This window comes from Phoenix dactylifera, chromosome 10, assembly GCF_009389715.1.
Source record: "Phoenix dactylifera cultivar Barhee BC4 chromosome 10, palm_55x_up_171113_PBpolish2nd_filt_p, whole genome shotgun sequence".
NCBI classification, from domain to species: Eukaryota; Viridiplantae; Streptophyta; class Magnoliopsida; order Arecales; family Arecaceae; genus Phoenix; species Phoenix dactylifera.
The window spans coordinates 11,054,057-11,074,638 of NC_052401.1; the positions used below are offsets into that span (position 1 = coordinate 11,054,057).

General features: G+C 38.2%; 2 long non-coding RNA genes across 2 annotated transcripts; both read right to left on the bottom strand.

Annotated features, from left to right (window-relative positions):
* Positions 1-16,940: 16,940 nt before the first annotated feature.
* Positions 16,941-17,653, bottom strand: LOC120112198. Its single transcript, XR_005513716.1, has 3 exons — positions 17,576-17,653; positions 17,304-17,492; positions 16,941-17,197 (listed from the first exon to the last, which is right to left on the bottom strand). It is a non-coding gene; the product is annotated as an uncharacterized LOC120112198 (long non-coding RNA).
* A 699-nt stretch (positions 17,654-18,352) lies between these two features.
* On the bottom strand, positions 18,353-19,608 carry LOC120112199. The gene is made up of 3 exons (XR_005513717.1): positions 19,438-19,608; positions 18,606-18,672; positions 18,353-18,428 (listed from the first exon to the last, which is right to left on the bottom strand). It is a non-coding gene; the product is annotated as an uncharacterized LOC120112199 (long non-coding RNA).
* Positions 19,609-20,582: the final 974 nt, after the last annotated feature.

The window sequence follows — 20,582 nt, forward strand, 5'->3', positions numbered from 1 at the left end:
ACCACTATGTTGATCAACTAGAATTTCGAATGTCCATTCAATTTATGATCGAATAAATCAAGATCTAACCATAAAATCAAGTTTCAATCTAAGCGCAAATTAGAGATTAGAGAAGCAATGGAGCTAAATTTGGAGAGGTCAAGCTCTAGCCTGCATACCTCATTTCACTTCCTATGCAATGAAGGTGTAGCTCAGTCTGCCATTTTGTTCATAAGAAAAAGGATGGATTAGGTCTAGAAATCATAGTTACAAAATAATCTCGACTTTAATCCAATGTATCCTTGATCAAGGATAATGAGGTGGCAGAAAGTAGGCACACTTGATTCTATGCTCGAGAAGGTTCATTAGAAGATTTTTGGATATGGGATTCCAGCTTGTGCCGGTTATCTATATATACTTGCTATTTATAATCATGTTCATCTTTCTTTCTTTAATAATCTTATCAATATTATCACACATCTGTCCATTCTTCGTCTCACTAGCGCATGCCAAGATCCGGATACAAGTGATGATGGAGTCATGGAAGGAAGGTATGATGAAAAAAGGGCCAATATGAAGAAATAATAGGACAATAAATAGTTCAATTACCTTGATATCAATTAATGTGTCATGTTCTGGATCAAATTAATTATAGACGTTAACCATAGGTTTGAGCCCAACCTTCACAACTTACATCATAATTGACAACCCTAGCTTATGAGTTTTCTACTTTCGTGGTTTATATTGAACCTTGCTAGCATCAAATCCACTAAAATGGTGTTTTTGTCGTGCTGAAACACATCCACTAGTCAATTCATCGCCCATAGAAAAATACCACTATGTTGATCAACTAGAATTTCGAATGTCCATTCAATTTATGATCGAATAAATCAAGATCTAACCATAAAATCAAGTTTCAATCTAAGCGCAAATTAGAGATTAGAGAAGCAATGGAGCTAAATTTGGAGAGGTCAAGCTCTAGCCTGCATACCTCATTTCACTTCCTATGCAATGAAGGTGTAGCTCAGTCTGCCATTTTGTTCATAAGAAAAAGGATGGATTAGGTCTAGAAATCATAGTTACAAAATAATCTCGACTTTAATCCAATGTATCCTTGATCAAGGATAATGAGGTGGCAGAAAGTAGGCACACTTGATTCTATGCTCGAGAAGGTTCATTAGAAGATTTTTGGATATGGGATTCCAGCTTGTGCCGGTTATCTATATATACTTGCTATTTATAATCATGTTCATCTTTCTTTCTTTAATAATCTTATCAATATTATCACACATCTGTCCATTCTTCGTCTCACTAGCGCATGCCAAGATCCGGATACAAGTGATGATGGAGTCATGGAAGGAAGGTATGATGAAAAAAGGGCCAATATGAAGAAATAATAGGACAATAAATAGTTCAATTACCTTGATATCAATTAATGTGTCATGTTCTGGATCAAATTAATTATAGACGTTAACCATAGGTTTGAGCCCAACCTTCACAACTTACATCATAATTGACAACCCTAGCTTATGAGTTTTCTACTTTCGTGGTTTATATTGAACCTTGCTAGCATCAAATCCACTAAAATGGTGTTTTTGTCGTGCTGAAACACATCCACTAGTCAATTCATCGCCCATAGAAAAATACCACTATGTTGATCAACTAGAATTTCGAATGTCCATTCAATTTATGATCGAATAAATCAAGATCTAACCATAAAATCAAGTTTCAATCTAAGCGCAAATTAGAGATTAGAGAAGCAATGGAGCTAAATTTGGATAGGTCAAGCTCTAGCCTGCATACCTCATTTCACTCCGTATGCAATGAAGGTGTAGCTCAGTCTGCCATTTTGTTCATAAGAAAAAAAAGGATGGATTAGGTCTAGAAATCATAGTTACAAAATAATCTCGACTTTAATCCAATGTATCCTTGATCAAGGATAATGAGGTGGCAGAAAGTAGGCACACTTGATTCTATGCTCGAGAAGGTTGGCAAATATTGATTAAGCAATGCAGATGAGAACTACTATTGAAAAAAAGGGAAAATCTCTAAATTCTCTCTTTGCAAAGAATCATCACATTGTGGCGGCTAGTGACCACTAGCACTTGATGTTTTTCCCAAAAGCAAGGACTTGCAATCTCTCCTCTAAAGGTTGTCAAGATAGCATTCTACACAGTATTTTACTCATTTGGAGTGTACTTTTGTATGGGCTTTCATAGAAAGATTTATAGCTATATAGATCTTTTATACAAGGATTCTAGAGTTCAACATTAGTGCCCAAAGCATGATGAGGGCCATTAAAATTTACAGGAGCTACGCCGGGACTTGCTTGAAGTTCAGGTCCAGAAATCAATAAAGTTGGCAAGTTGGCATAATTACTCAATCTTTAATGAGTAATTATGCATAGGATACCCCGTAATTACTTAGATGTAGAACAACAATGCTAGGGTTGCAACTGACCCCAATCAATACATAGATCCCTTGTGCTTCCTAATCTTAATGGTCTCACAATGTGTTCTTGCAAGGTGGTGTTAGGAATTGTGTCCTAAAAGTCAATCATCAGTCTGTTGATGATTGAATTGTATATGAATTAATGAATAAATAAAAGGTTATTTGGCATTATTCATCACATATATTTTGTACATCTTCTTGAACTCTTGAAATGTGATGAAGTCCTTAGGACTCTTTTAAAAGGATAAAGGAGAATTTGTCTATGAGTCCTTAAACCTGTTCACGACCAAATAATATGCTATTACTAGGACAATAGCATTATCAAGAATAGGTCATTGTGTGTCATATCGTTGGTTTTCCTCTTAACCAAGAAGTGTAGAGACACTGATATGCCATATAGGTGTAGTGTAAGAATACATTTCACTGAATGTGACCAGTTCCGGAATGCTCTGCTGTCAAGAGATGTTCCGAATGGATATAGGTATAAGTATCCCTCAGACCTAAGATCACCACTGTGACTTGCAAGCAACTTACTTTACTTTAGTACCGGATTATCTGAATTTCTAATTCAGTGATGGAAGGCTACTGGGTGCAATCAAGTACTTGCAAAGTCGGTGAGTAAGTCAGGATGGAATTGACCCCTCCTGGTGACAGGAGATAATGCCCTTGTGTTCAATTTAGCAAAACCTTGACTAAGATAATCCTTGTGAGGAGTCACAAGATTTGTAAAGTTGAAACACATTTTGGATGCACTGATTAAAGAGTTGATAGAACTCTGAAGTCATCCTAGGCATTTGGAGTCATAGGGATTAATTATACGGTAACCATAGTCCAAGGGTTCTTGAATGTTGCTTTGCAATCATTCGACCTATCCGGACGTCGGGTACTATTGCTAGATTATCATTTCGATTAGTACATAAAGTTGATCTTATGCTACCGGCTTAGGTTCGAACCTATGGGGTCACACACATAGAAGTTTCTAGGTTGATCAAATGGCTGATCAATGATTAAGAATCGTCCAGAAGTACATCGGTCAATTCGATTGACAAATTACCCCAAGCAAAGGTTGCAATGAAATAATTATTGAATTATTGAAGGATTAATTAGCAATTAGATTGCTAATGAACTCAATTTGATTGAATGATTGGGCTTAGGTTGAGCCAAATTGAATAGGATTCAATTTGAACTACATCAAGGTTTGACCTAATTGGATTGGGTTCGATCCAAATAGATTGAGCTTGACCCAATTGATGGAACTTGACCCAATTGATGGAACTTGACCCAATTGGATTGGGCTTGACTCAAGTCAATTAAAAGTTCTTATTCGATAAGAATTATGAGTCCAAAAATTCAGAATTAGATAAAGAGAAGAATCCCTAAATTTTAGGAGTCTAGCTGTATTTCTTGAAGAAGATTGACACCTCGTCATATCTCCTAGACTCATGATGCCTCACTTATTTTTTGGGCCAATTGTTGGCATGCGCTTCTACTTTGCTTGCTTGCGCGAAGGCTTAGAGTCCTTTTCGCTAGGTCCAAAAGCTTTCGTCAAAGCGAAAGATCTGATCCGACAAGTCAGAGGAGGCGTGGGAGAATGTTTTCCTAAAAAGGTGGCACCATGAAATCCCTATTTAATAGGATCTTATGGCATGAAGAAAAGGAAGAAGCAAGGGTGGCGTGCGGCAGCATCATGGGTGCATCAATCCCTATTCTTTTGGGATTCAAAATGCAGATAAAGATGATGCAAAATTAAGAGGATATGTTCTCCTCTTAGCTGCTGTGATAACTAGGATTTTTTGGGGATTTTATCAGCCAAATTAGTTGGCGCAAAAGGGGAGAGAAGGCGTGGGGGTCTTTGGCTATAAAAGAGCCCCCACGCCTAGGGTTCTTCCAATGGTCTTTAGAAAGGGTTCTAAATTCTAAAAAATTTTAAGAGCCAGCCGCCCTCCTCTTCTCCTCCTTCTCCTTCATCTCCATCCTTCGTCCCTTCGAAGAAAAATCAAAGGTTGAGTGCTTTGAAGGAGAAAGAATCAACCATTGCAGCACCTCTGCACGAGCTAGCACTCCCGCGGAGGAAAATTTTTCTAGAGCTTCACGTGGACTATCCGTAGAGGCCGGATACGTGTACGGCTACACAAGGTGATCAAGGCATCATCAAAGTTCTCAAAGCAAAAAGGTATCAAAATCTGATCTTATTAGAAATTAGGATTAGAAATCAACTAAGTTGCTGAAACTCTGCATGAGTACATGTTAGACATAGAATCATGCATACTTATTTAGGATAAATGTATAAAATTTTGGATCTATTTTTGTTGTAGAGATATGATCTCTAGCATGCATAGAAATTAAATATTTTAATTCATGCTTCCGCTGTAAAATTTTTAAAAATATATGCATGCGACTACTAGGGTTCCCAACAGTGGTATCAGAGCCACATGTTCAAAGTAGTTTAAACATTTATCCCTAAAACAAGTTTTCTAATTCTAGTAGTCAAGTAATCCGATTGGAATGATCACCAGACCATCCGGTCATAGGAGAAACAAGGGTTCATAACCCTCTTTTTCCATTCAATGAGATCTCTTATGGCATATAGGGGTGCCACTGTGATCCAATCCTTGAAGATGAACTACAAAAAGAAGATTAAAAGTAGTTTTAATTTGTAATTAAATCTGAAATCATAGATATGTATAGATCAGATCTAAAAGAGATTTATAATTGATTTAATTGCTATTTTTACATAATAAATCAGATCTGAAAATCAGAGGCATATGATGTATGTTGTTTAGATTAAATTCATGTTAGTTTGTACATATGATGTATGAACATAAATCAAATAAATTTAAACATAAATTAAATCTGAAATCAGCATGTTTAATTGACAAACTCAAATCTGAAAATAAGTTTTAAGAACTAAAAGTTTGTAATTAACATGTGATTCAAGACTTATGCAGTGATATGAAATTTTTCATAAACCTACACTTAATTGAGAATTAAGTGATTTAGAATTGTGAATTGAAATCTAATTGACATTGCATAAATCTTGGAGATTTTTAGGCTAGCTCAAATCAAGTTTTAGTGAACTGGGTTAGACTGAGGGTTAAAATCAAAGATGGACTAATTGGAGTAATTGATCAAATCTAACCAAATAGTAATTAGATTAGGTCAGGGATACTCAATCAAATACTACAGTTGTACTTGATCAAGTCCATGTCTTTGATTAGATCAAATGGAACTTGATTGAGGCTCAGTGGTTGAGCTCGAGCCATTAGGATGGTCAAAATCAAAATTGATTAACCAGTCGGTGTCTAAGGTAAGTTTGGCAGTTTTGACCGGTGGTTTTTAATTGGGAGCTACTTGCATTGATTCGTCTTTATCGAGTTAATGGCATATCTCTCCCACCGATCTCACTTACCTGGCTGACTTGGTCAATCATTTTTGATTAGATCACTTAATGATTCGAGTTAACCCATGCCTGTAAGAAAAATCAGTGTGACTGATTTAGGTACCTCCTGAACCGGCTTGAATCTAGTCCTCAATTATCTGATTTGGTGAAGTCAGTGGAAGGATCAAGATTAACCGGTTCTTCTCTTCTCTTCTCTTCTCTCTATTAAATCAAATCCTCTAAAATTATTAGGTCTGTAAAATAAAATAGTTATAGAGATAACTAGCTCAAAGCCTCCCATTAAGTTAAATGATAATGGGTCCAATGGTTCGATAATCATTGGAAGTGCCACATGCCTGGTGCTTATCGGCCATTGGAATTATCATCCATAATATGATGATCAATTGTGCTCTCTGATAGGTAATTAGGTTAGCCGAGCCACACTCGGGCCTGGCTATTTGTTAGTGAGTTACATTAAATTCTGTCATGTTGATGGTTGGACCTAACCAGGACTTTCAGTGGAGGTGCCACACGCCTGCTGAAGAGTTGCTTAGGGCAAAATTAACACTAGAAATTATTTAGATGAAACAATTGGTTAAAAACCTACCCATTGATGCATATGGGTTAGCCGAGCCACACTCGGGCCCATATGCGATCATGTGGATTCTAGTGCCTACTAAAAGATTAGGGTAATTCTTCAAATTGAATATAGAGGTTAACAATTTGTATAAAATAGTGGAAGAACTTTTAGACTAAAGTCCAAGTCTTTGGGTCTAAATAATTCATATACTAATAATGTTCATGATTTTTCTTTATGCAGAAGTGGCCACAAATTTGTCGCTCCGATCCCTATTAGATAACGACAAGCTAACAGAACCAAACTTTAACAACTGGCTTAGCAAGCTTAAGATAGTCTTAGAGCACGAATGGACTCTGTACGTTTTGATAGATCCGGCATCTGAGCAGCCCGCACCCAATGCCCAGGGAACGGTCCGTGAAATTTATCAGAAATGGCTCAGTGACGGAGTCACAGTCCGGTGCATCATGTTAGCTGCGATGAGCGATGAGTTTAGTTGTAGATTCGAGAACACTCAGCCCGAAGACATGCCTTAAATGTTGAACAAGTCTTTTGGTATTTTCGACGATGTTGAAAGGCATAAAACGAGTTGTGCCATTTTTAGCGCCCGAATGAAGGATCGTGCTTCAGTTACTGATCATGTACTGTACATGATCGAGTTAATTGAGCACCAAATACTCTTGGATTTTTTCTGCACGATCAACTAGGGAAGGATGCGATTCTAAATTCACTCCTAGGATCTTACTGGCCGTTCCTTACTCATTATAGAATGACAAAGCCTGCAGTTAATTACCACGGACTACTGGGATTACTGCAGACATTTGAGAAGGACCATCAGCTCCAAAAGGAGTCGGTGCATGTGGTAGGAGGATCATCGGGAGGGCGTCGTCCCTTTAAGAAAGGGAAGAAGAAGAAAAATAAGAACAATAAAGTGCAACATGCTAAGACATCTAAACAGAGTTAGACCACGAAGAAAGCAGACCAGTGTTAGGCAAAATGCTTCTACTGCAAGAAGCAGGGGTACTGTAAGAGGAGCTGTCCTCAGTACATTGCCTCACTTGATCCGAACAGACCTTGCAAGAGAAAAGAGCAATCGGTTGCTGATCAAGGTACTTATATGATAACACCTTGTAATTTCTCTATTTGTGATAATTCGACCTAGGTATTGGATACTGGAAGTCCATTTAACATTTGCAATTCGTTGCAGGGACTTCAAATTAATGAGAGATTTAGAGACAGCGAAAGATTCCTGAATGTTGGAGATGGAAGATAGTTTCAGTTCTAGCTTTAGAAACTCTCAAATTAGTTTTCAATTCTCATATAATTGTCTTGAGTGTTTATCACTTTTATCCGACATTTTTATTGAATGTTATTTCTGTAGGCCTTTTGGCCAAGAATGGTTTTGAAATTCCAATAAAGAAGAGTTATTGTGATATCATTATGAATGGTGTTACTATAATGAATGGACAATTGAGTAATGACAGTTTCATATTATTATAATCTGTTAATGTAATGTACACGTCAAGTAAGCGTCCTAGAATAGATAGTGTCTCCGATGTCTACCTTTAGCATTGTAGGCTAGGTCACATTAACAAGAAAAGAATAAACAGGTTAGCTCAAGAGGGTACCCTCAATGTTGATGATTGTGAATCATTGACCACCTGCGCATCCTGTCTTCTTGGAAAGATGACCAAGCCACCTTTTACTGAAAAAGATGAACGAGCCAATGATATATTGAGCCTTGTACATTCTGATGTATGTGGGCTATGAACACAAAAGCCAGAGGTGGATATTCTTATTTCATTATGTTTACAGACGACTTATCTAGGTATGGGTATGTCTATCTTATGAGACATAAGTCTGAATCGTTTGAAATATTCAAACTATTCTGTAATAAAGTAGAGAAATAAACTGAAAAGAATATTAAAACTCTTCGGTCAGATCGAGGAGGTGAATACCTCACCAGTGAGTTTATGACATATCTAGGAGAGAATGGGATTCTCTCTCAGTGGACTCTTCCTGATACACCTCAATATAATGGAGTGTCAGAAAGGAGGAATCAAATCTTGCTAGACATGGTTGATCCATGATAGGGTATGCTAGTCTGCCAATATTCTTCTAGGGATATGCGCTCGAAACAGCTTCCTATATTCTTAATAAAGTTTCGAGTAAGTCTATGACTACAACACCACATGAGATGTGGACAGGGCATAAACCAGTGCTCACTCACCTTAGGATTTGGGGGTGTCCGGCTTACGTCAAACATTTGAAAGCAGACAAACTCGAAGCTAGATCTGATTGATGTTTCTTTGTCGGCTATCCAAAAGAAACTAAGGGGTATTATTTCTACCTTGCTGAAGAACAAGAGTTGTTCGTCAGCAATAGAGCTGTCTTCTTGAAGAAGAAATTCCTTGAAGAAGGAAGTAATGGCTCTAATGTTGAACTTGAAGACATTCAACATGTAGAAGAACCGACACCACCCACTGAACCATTAGAACCTAATTTGACTAGATCAAGCCCATAACCCATTATAAAAACATCCTTAAGGCGATCTGGTAGAGTACCACGTCAGCCGAACAGATACTACGGTTTCTTGGTCCGAGACGGGGATCCTATTGAGCTTGATGAAAATGATGAGGATCCGATCACCTATATGGATGCAATACAAAGGAACGACTCCGATAAATGGCTGGAAGCTATGCATTCCGAAATGGAATCCATGGAGGTCAATAATGCATAAACATTGGTTGACCCACCCGAAGGAATAAAATCCATAGGGTGTAAATGGATTTTCAAAAAAAAAAGGGGCGCAGATGGAAAGGTGGAGACCTACAAAGTCCATCTGGTTGCCAAGGGATATCGTCAATATTATGGCATTGACTATGACGAAACGTTTTCTTCCATGGCAATGTTCAAATCCATTCGAATTATGCTTGCGATAGCAGCACATTTTGATTATGAAATCTGGCAGATGGATGTGAAAACCATCTTCTTAAATGGAGATTTGAAAGAATAGGTGTATATGATATAACCTGAAGGTTTTACATCCGCATGAAAAGTGTGCAAGCTTCAAAGATCCATATATGGATTAAAGCAAGCTTCTCGGAGTTGGAACATATGTTTTGATAAAGTGATCAAAACGTATGGCTTCATTAGGAATGAAGAAGAACCTTGCATATATAAATGGACAAACGGTTCAGTGATTGTATTTCTTGTTTTGTATGCGGATGATATTCTCTTAATCGGAAATGACATCCCTGCATTATAAGGAATAAAAGTTTAGCTATCATCACAATTCTCAATGAAGGATTTGGGAGAAACATCCTACATACTAGGGATGAAGATCTATAGAGGTAGATCTAAAAGGTTTCTTGGGTTGTCCCAATCTACGTGCATTGATACCGTGCTGAAAAGGTTCAGCATGATAAATTTCAAGAAAAACTATCTTCCGATGGGTCATGAAATTCAGCTCTCTAAAAAGGATTATCCGACAACTCCTCAAGAAAGGGAGACTATGAATAAAATTTTATATGCTTCAGCAGTGGGATCTATTATGTACGCAATGACATGTATCAGACTAGATGTGGCATACTCACTAAGGGTAGTGAGTATATACCAGTCTGATCCAGGTAGCAACTACTGGAAGGTTGTAAAAACGATTCTTAAGTATTTAAGAAATACTAAGGACCAGTGGCTTGTCTATGGAGATACTAACTTGAAATTAGTGGGATACACTAATTCCAGTTTTCAGTCAGATCAGGATGACAGCAAAAATGTGTCGGGTTACATCTTGACCCTGAAAGGTGGTGCTGTCTGTTGGAAAAGTTCCAAGCAACATATATATTGTGCCTGATTCAGTGTGCGAGGCAGAGTACATTGCTGCATCCGATGCCGCCAAAGAAGCTGTATGGATGCGAAAGTTTATTACCGAGATAGGAGTGACACCCTCTATTGATGGTCCAGTTCCACTATTCTGTGATAGCACTGGAGCCATTGCTCAAGTAAAGGAACCAAAAATACATCAGCGGACCAAGCACATTCTGCGGCGATATCATCTTGTTTGAGAGATAGTAGAACGAGGTGATATAGATCTTTAGAAGATCGATAGAAAAAAAAATCTGGCTGACCCATTTACTGAAGTCCTCAGCATCAAAGAGTTCAACGATTATAAGTCGAAGATGGGTATACGATACTATACCGATTGGCTTTAGTCCAAGTGGGAGTAGTTAGGAATTGTGTCTTAAAAGTCAATTGTCAGTCTGTTGATGATTGAATTGTATATGAATTAATGAATTTATAAAAGGTTATTTGGCATTATTCATTGCATATATTTTATACATCTTCTTGAAACTTGAAATGTGATGAAGTCCTTAGGACTCTTTTAAAAGGATAAAGGAGGATTTGTCTATAAGTCCTTAAACCTGTTCGCGACCAAACGATATGCTATTACTGGGACAATAGCATTATCAAGAATAGGTTGTTGTAAGAAATATCATTGGTTGTCCTCTTAACCAAAGAGTGTAGAGATACTGATGTGCCACACAGGTAAAGTGTAGGAGTACATTTCACTGAACGTGATCAGTTTTGGAACGCTCTGCTGTCAAGAGATGTTCCGAGTGGATATGAATATAAGTATCCCTCAGACCTGAGATCACCACAGTGACTTGCAAGTAACTCACTGTACTTTGGTACCAGACTATCTGAATTTCTAATTCAGTGATGGATGGCTACTGGGTGCAGTCAAGTACTTGCGAAGTCGGTGAGTAAGTCAAGATGGAGTTGACCCCTTCTAGTGACAGAAGATAATGCCCTTGTGTTCAATTTAGCAAAACTTTGGCCAGGATAATCCTTGTAAGGAGTCACAGAATTTATAAAGTTAAAACATATTTTAGATACACTGATTAAAGAGTTGACAGAACTCTGAAGTCATCCTAGGCATTTGGAGTCATGGAGATTAATTATACGATAACCATAGTCTAAGGGTTCTTGAATGTTGCTTTGCAATCATTCGGCCTATTCGGACGTCGGGTACTATTGCTAGATGGTCATTTCGATTAGTACAGAAAGTTGTTTTGTGCTACCGGCTTAGATTTGAACCTATAGGGTCACACGCATAGAACTTTCTAGGTTGATCAAATGGCTGATCAACGATTAAGAATCGTCCAGGAGTACATCGGTCAATTCGATTGACAAATTACCCCAAGCAAAGATTGTAATAAAATAATTATTAAATTATTGAAGGATTAATGAGCAATTAGATTGCTAATGAACTTAATTTGATTAAATGATTGGGCTTAGGTTGAGCTAAATTGAATAGAATTCAATTTGAGCTACATCAGGGTTTGACCTAATTGGATTGGGTTCGACCCAAGTAGATTGAGCTTAACCCAATTGATGGGACTTGATCTAATTGGATTGGGCTTGACCCAAGTTAATTAGAAGTCCTTATTTAATAAGGATTATGAGTTCAAAAATATAGAATTAGATAAGAAGAAGAATTCCTAAATTTTAGGAGTCTAGCTTTATCTCTTGGAGAAGATTGACACCTCGTCATATCTTCCTAGACTCATGATGCCTCACTTCTTTTTTGGGCCAATTGTTGGCATGACAAATCAGAGGAGGCGTGGGAGAATGTTTTCCTAAAAAGGTGGCACCATGAAATCCCTATTTGATAGGATCTTATGGCATGAAGAAAAGGAAGAAGCAAGGGTGGCGTCCGACAACATCATGGGCGCATCAATCCCTATTCTTTTGGGATTCAAAATGCCAATAAAGATGGTGCAAAATTAAGAGGATATGTTCTCCTCTTAGGTTTCGTGATCACCAGGATTTTTTGGAGATTTTATCAGCCAAATTAGTTGGCACAAAAGGGGAGAGAAGGCATGGGGGTCTTTGGCTATAAAAGAGCCCCCACGCCTAGGGTTCTTCCAATGGTCTTTAGAAAGGGTTCTAAATTCTGAAAAATTCTAAGAGCCAGCCGCCCTCCTCTTCTCCTCGTTCTCCTTCATCTCCATCCTTCGTCCCTTCGAATAAAAATCAAAGGTTGAGTGCTTCGAAGGAGAAAGGATCAGCTATTGCAGCATCTCTGCGCGAGCTAGGACTCCCGCGGAGGAAGATCTTCCTAGAGCTTCGCGTGGACTATCTGTAGAGGCCGGACACATGTGCGGCTACACAAGGTGATTAAGGCATCATCAAAGTCCTCCAAGCAAAAAGGTATTAAATCTGATCTCATTAGAAATTAAGATTAGAAATCAACTAAGTTGCTGAAATTCTGCATGAGTACATGTTAGATATAGAATCATGCATACTTGTTTAGGATAAATGTTTAAAATTCTGGATCTATTTTTGTTGTAGAGATATGATCTCTAGCATGTATAGAAATTAAATAGTTTAATTCATGCTTCCGCTGTAAAATTTTTAAAAATATATGCATGCGACCACTAGGGTTCCCAACAGGTGGCTGGTGGCTTTCGGCCAAGCCACTTTGGTACGCCATCGCTCCAAGGGAAGTAGACCAAAAAAAGATTAGGTTCTAATGCCCTAAAGTTTAATTTACGGCCAGGTTGTTGTGTGTCAACTATCAAGTAAGTAGGCTTTGGCCGTGAAAATTGACCTCCAACCCGTTTTTCTTTGTATCTGCCTATGTCATTGGAACCTAAATCTGTTATAGTTCCCGCTAGCAAAACATATATGCCAATTGGATGTTTAAGAGGCCATATACATTACTGCTTCCCTTAGGTTTTCTCTTGGAGAAAAACTAGGATTTAGTATATGCTATTAAGGGTAGAGTATTTGATAAATAGCTGATACTGGACTGAAGTAAAAGATGCTGAAAGGTGGTTAATTTCTTGTCTTTTTGGATGATGAGAGAGAGAGGGTGATTTTTGTTTCTTATCCCAACCCCTCTATCTTCCTTAGATGAGTTATCAATTGGATGACAAAGGTTAGATAGAAGGTGGAGCGTAAGGAATGAACAAGGGGAGAGAGATGCCCCTAAGAGTTCACATCATGTTGATCATGATTATTAGAGGATCAAGGTAGGTCTCATTTCAAGCTAAAGAAAACTTGGACCTAGATTAGATTATGTCGAGAGTCACCGTACAAGGTTTAGCATGAGAGAATAAGACCCTCCTCCATTTAAAGGCAGCTCTATCAACATGTTCTAAGATTTTTAAGTCATTGCGGATATGATTGTGCAGCATAATGTGCATTATAACCTAGAGATTTGACAAGCTATTTTCTGCTAATGAGTGTATATAAACCATATAGACTGGATCTATGGTTCAACAAAGTGAGTGCAACAGTGGGACACCATGCAATGCCCTCCACTAGACATTGTTCAAGTCAAAAGACGGATGAAGTATGCAAGAAAAGAGCAAGTACAGTACTTGCACATTGAACTAATGAGTGACCCAAGTTCCTTTTTATAATGCTATTCTAGTAAAACTCGTTAAAATTATTTCATTAAGAATTATGAGAAGGCTTATCAAAGAGATTGCTAGTGTTGGAAGTCAGGTATACCCTAAAAGCCATTTACATATTCAATATAAAGAATTATTTAGATATCATGGTTATCTCCTTTTTATGTATAACCATATAAAATACAGGGTATATGTTACACATCAGTCTTAGAGCCAAAAAAAGAGTTAACAAGTATTATGGGGTTTATCCAAATGAACAGAATATTTTCTACAAGTAGGATTGGATATTCCTAAGTATTTGAAAAATATTCATGGCTGTGGATGAAGTTGAGCATTGCTTTTATGAAGTGGTTGAGGTGGACATTGTCTTTATGGAGCTCCTCCTTCCTCTTCACACAAAGTAGTCAACACTAATAATCACCTCATAAAGCACTATCAGGAGTAAAGCTGTGAACCAGATATATGATCTTGTAAGTAATCCCTTAACCTAAAGGAGCAAACATCTTGTTGTATTCTGAAAGGCAGTAAATTCACAGCAAAAACTATATATCGACAATGATATCCTAGATTATATCCTTGATAAGAAGCATGCTAGTTTATTAACCTAGATGTGAGTGAAGGTCTAGCTATCTAATATGAAAATCATCATATTAATATAGTGTCCATGTTAAAACATAGACGTGTTTAGAAATATTGAAAATTTTGGAGATAATTATTTTTTATAAAATTATTGCAGTTAATTCTATTATTTTTAAAAACTTTAATGCGAATAAGTTTCATAAAGGATGTTCGACATAATTCAGGGTTCTAATAGGATATTACATTATATGACTCGGGGTCTGACAACGCTATGCTCAATGATTATACGAGAATACTGGAATGATAAGGATTGAATTGTAGTATGTAATTCGTACAGGAACATGGAGACTAATTAATTTCATCCTATTCAGCAAAAGATTCGACAATATGTTATAGATTCCATATCTCCATGTTGGACCAAGGGGCAGGTTACTGGTAAGCCAAAACCTGACTTGACTTATTGCAGCAAAACATCTAATATGTGATATCTGTCTTTAGATCACTTGGCATAGGATTCCAATTGATCATTTTTTTCAGAATTGGATTGAGAAAGATCCAAATTTAATTGGCAAAGGGATTGAGCTAGAGAAATAGTTCAAATACAAGGATTGGGTTAGATCAGATTAAGTAAGATCGGACTTGGGCTAACTCAAAATTTACTTGGATAGGACCGAAGTGGAGGTAGCTAACCAAGGAAGGCAGGCCCACCAACCTTCTATCCATGCGCTAACTAGATAGCACACTCTGACAAAGCATGCGTGTCTTTAGAAGTAAAGAGGATGGCCAACTCAGCGCCTATACACCTTGGTTTCTCAAGTTAGAGTCTAACGAAGACTCCTAAATGGGATGGCATAGGCAAGGGTGCCGACCCCCATCATATCCCCTCTCTTGGCAAAGTCCCATTAGGATTCTAGGGTACCCCATTGGGGTCATCCAAGGAAAGCCCATGCCCACCTCCTCTATATAAGGGAGGGCATCCTAGGGCTTCAAGCACTTGAAACTCACATGCACACACATAAGGGGAGAGAGAGAGATGCAGGTTAGGTTAGGGTTTTCTTCTCCAAAAGCAAGAGATTGGGCAAGAAAGAAAGTCGTAAGTTTTTCTTGTAATGCATCTAATCTATAGTTTCTCGAGATTTAGAGCTATGTATAGCTCTAGATGGACATGTGGACTGAAGTAGCTACAGGTATGTTTGCCGCAAAGTTGCTCTTATACCATCTAAGAAGACGAGGGTACTAAAGAAATTGTTGGCACAAGTCAAATGACAAGAAATAGATATGTGCGCGGATGAGATACTAGCATTAGAGTAGCTAGAAAGATGGTGGATTTGGATAAGGATAGGGGTATAGCCTAGGCTACGATAGTATAGATCTAAGTTAAATTAACATTAATTCGAAGGTAGAAAGCTACTAGTTAGTTAAGCTAAGATAAGATAAGATGCATTGATTTAAATTATCGAAGGATCCTTCTTTTTATATTACAATTGATAATTTATAATTGGCTCTCCTTAACTAGTAAGATGGGTGTCACTACTTATCTTGAATACATGTCCTTACTATTATGTGCTACATGGCCCACTATTACTATACATCATAGGTAGTGTAACCCCACCTTTTACGTCATGAATAGTGAAAAGTTGGTTATCATTATTCACTATGGATACTTATTCGTACTGTTGTGTCACTACCAGAAAACACGCGTATAGTGACGGAGATTCCCGTCACTATACCGTGTTTCCGGTTACTAATATGGAATTTGTGACCGGAGCTCCCGTTACTGACTTCGTTACAAAAACACGCGTCGCTAAATTCTCCGTGACGGCGGCGATTCCCGTCACTAACCTCCGTGACAGAACCGCCGTCACTAAGCTGTTACAAATTCAAGAATTAAATATTTAAGAAATTATGTATTTTCCGTCACTATCCAGTTGCGGAGTTAGTGACGAAGGCAACTTCGTCACTGATTTTGTCACAGAATGCGGTCACAAGTTTGGTCACTAATCTGTCACGACCTTTAGTGACAGATTTAGTCGTCACAGACATGGTCACACATTTTGTCACTACATTTGTCATTAATCCCGTCACTGACCTAGTGATAAGTTTACAGTCACTAATTGGTTACAAACGCGCTGAGCAAAATCAATTTTTATTGACCAAAATCCGTCACAATACTTGGTAAACAATTTAGTAACCAAAATTTGGTCACCGATCACAATCTAATAACCTGGTACATTTGGTACATTGATTGGCACATAATAATAATAATAGTAATATCATTAATAGCAAAGGCATTCAACATTACGCAAAAGTCATTTTAAATGTCATTCAAAATTGGCATCAACATGTCCTGAATCCATCAAAATTAAAGTCTAAAAATATGTCATAAAGATCAACAGAGATTTCATTCCTCCTAGGAATGCAAAGACCTATCATCTAAGGCAAAAACAATTATAATGAAGCATGATCAGCAGAATCAGAATCACCATTACTCCCCCGATCTGCATGCCTTGGTCCAAAGCCAATCTCTTCTCTCATCTTTTGAAGAACCTCCTCTTGCCATTTTTTCTTTTCCTGCTCAAGAATACGTAGAAGGTCTTCATGAGTGTACAGCTCTGGAGCTTGACCGGTAGAGGTGGAAGCAGATGATGATTGCCCAATAATTCCAGTGAGATCCTCTAGGGGACTAAAGCCATAGACATGGCCATGAGTTGGGACATCAGTTGCGTCAAACCACAAGTCATAATCACGTGGAGGAGCATCTGAGGTGGAGGCATCACCATATTTTTTGGAGTATTCAGCTGAATACTTTGCCTGCAAGTTGATTTAAAAGAAGAGAAAAACATTATGGTGGATCAAACAAGAGATAAACATGAGCAAGCTCAATAATATTTATGAATCATAAAAAAATTATACTTACCATGACAACTTCACTTCTCTTATGAGTGAAAGCATTCAAAATGGAATTGCTAACTAGGGGAATGAGCAAAACTTTGGACCCGTTGTACAACCAATATTTCACCTTTGCCCATCAAAATTGTTTTCCTAATTCAACCTTTCTCATAAGCCGGATCGTATTGTGCAGGATAGAATCCAATATTCCAGACACCTGAAAGCCAATAAGGTCAAATTTTTCATACGCATTTGGCAGTACAAAACCGAAGATATCATTTAAAGAGATCGAGTGCAAACCGTAAAAATGCCTCCAATGATAGCACATACATTTGTAATGAAGTGCGAGAAGGATTTTGGAACTTCAGTTACCAAGACCTGAAATTCAAAATAACGATGAGCTCACAGATTTTGAATTTGGTAAATGTGTATCCAAGTGTCAGAAAACAGCCTGCATAGGAGAGGGCTCAAAATGGAATTTGGCAGCAGGAATATGCAGACTGTGCACCAAACTACTGTGGGCTGTATACTCATACTCCTCTAGCAATTTAAACTCCCGAGAAGATTTTCTTGATGCTATCTCAGTCTTTACCAATTGAAGAATGCTCAATCTGCAAATCCAAAGAGGGTACATTTAGATCTCTCTTCACAGCCTCTGTTTCATAATCGGCATGGTACAAATAGGTAACTCCTGTTCATTGCTATCTGACAGGTGATTAACATTAGAAACATCAAAACAGTGTAAATATAGGAAGTCAATATTTCACTTCCTGTCCAATTCCTCGAAAATAAGTTATGGCTTGGTGTTCGTGCTGCTAATGCTAAACTAAGCGTCAACTACTGATATCATGATGGAGCATCAAACAGTAACAAGGTATCTGATCAATCAAAAAATTTTAACTACATAGAAATGGTTCCGAGACTTACGGTAACATTTGCATTAACATCATAGAAGATTCTGCAAACTCAAAATGGTGAATGAATTCAATGCAGAAGCTTATTTTACCTTTTTGACAAGCACAAAATCTTCTATTCTACACCCACTAGTCAATGGCGCAGGCCGTTTTGCTGTATCGATGGTTTGACCAGATTTGTCATCCAATGCTAGTTTATGGAACTCTCTTGGAACAGGTGCAACCAGAGTTTCCATTGCCTAAAATTAAGAACTCCAAACAAGCAGTTAAACCAGTTAACAGGGCTAACAAATAAAGTGACAATGCATATGCCTAACTCTTATGATAGACGAGTACACTATAAGGCAATGATGTGCAATGACAGTGCCGATGATTAATTACTGCACATCAAATTTAAATCGAAACAATAAGCATACCACAACTAAACTTTCTGTGTCCCGTTCTCCATAATAAGATTCATGTTCATGGTGGCCATGATTTTCCCTGTGGCAGATGATATAGTAATCACAGTTATTTAACTAAACAGCAAATAAGATATAACAACATGACCATTAACATTCTAAAAGACTACTTGCTAGCCCAGGAAAATGGAAGACAGCAGAAGTTAATTGACAACATCAACAAAAGCTAATTCAGCCTCGTAGAAAATGTAGTACTTGAAATTTTATAAGCATGAACGACAACAATTAAAAGCAACTAAGACAATTTTAAACATATCAAAAGTACATAAAACAAATTTGCAGGCAAATTTTACTTATGCACGAAGCTCAGAGGACTAGGTTAACCGTAACATCAAGTATTTACTCAGTGCTCACTTGTTTCTTCCTTCATTAATAGGATTTTTAAATATCTATGTTGCATAAGGCTCACATAGAGGAATTTTAGCACAATTTCTTTTCAAACAATAGGAGTTCTAGAAGCAGAGGTGAGGCATATTAAAAAATAAAAATATCTCAGGCTAAATATTCCTCCATTTAAGGGATCAAAATAGATGGTCGTGCTAAAGGAGGGTTGAAAAGAAACATATAGAATTTGAGCATGCTTAAGATAATTCAATGTATGACTAAAACTAAATAATATTCTCTCCCTGATACCTGTTACATTGAACCCTTATTTTTGGGAGACCTACTGTTCCGAGCTCTCTCGCTGCCCCACCACCTCTCTCTCTCTCTCTTTCTCTCTCCGGGCTTGGGCAAAATCTACCGGGATCGAGCTTGAAGAGGAGGAGGAGGAGGAGAAAACTCTTACCGGTGACTGTGAGTCGGTGACCGGAGCCGCGGAGGTTGCCGTCCGGGGGAGAAGGACGCGAAGAGCCGCCGGCCGGTCGTTGAAGAGGCGACGACACCGAGAGGAGGCGGCTATCAGGCTCTCAGCGAGGGAAAAGGGGGGGCGGGGGCGGCGGCTCTCAGCGAGGGAGGGGGCCGGCGGCGGCGGCTCTCAGCGAGGGAGGGGGGGTGCGGCGGCGGCTCTCAGCGAGGGGGTGCGGCGGCGGCTCTCAGCGAGGGAGGGGGGGCGAGGGAGTGGGGGGGGGGGGGGTGGGTGCGGCGGCGGCGGCTCTCAGCGAGGGAGGGGAAGGGAAGGGAAGGGAAAGGTTAGGGTTTTTGTTAAGTCGGTTTGCAAGCCAAATTGTATATCTAAGGCTGATTTGGGCTAAATCGGTTTGCAAGCCAAATTTCATATCAAATTATTTTTTATTTATAAGGCTGATTGGACGGGACTTGCAAGGCAAAAATATTTTTGAACTATAAAGCATGATTTCCGCGAGATTTTGTATTTTGATCTTATTGGGTGTATTCATACCCGTACTGTATGACGCACCCGTTCTCAGCAAAAAAAAAAAAAAAAAAAAAAAACTATAAAGCATGATAAAAAAATTCTATAAAGCAGAAAACTTGCAATAGGGGTGCAAATGGGTCATGGCCGACACCATGAGATTTTAAAATGAGAAGAAGAAATTTGAGTTTTATAGAGAGTGATTGGAATTTGGATTATCGAAGAAATTTGGGCGGAACGGCGGGCACACTTAGTTTCATTTTGGATATTCCTCCTTTTATCTTTTCTTTTAATTTAGGTTTACTCAAAAATAATATTTTTAATATTTTTGGAATTAAAAATTAAATTTGGTGACAGAAATTTTTGTCAATAATCTGTTACTGCCAAAAATAATCTTTTAAAAATTTATAAATACTAGGGTTACTATATTTGTGACGGCTGCATTTGTCACTGTCTGGTTGCAATTTTGGTTATCATATTGCTGACAGATACCTCGTCACTATGATGGTCACTAAGGTTTGGCGCCCATCCTACCCGCGCATTCTGTGACCGGTCTGTCACTAAACGGTCACTAAGTTTACACCACGGTGACCAAATTTCTGTCGGTCACTAATCCGTCA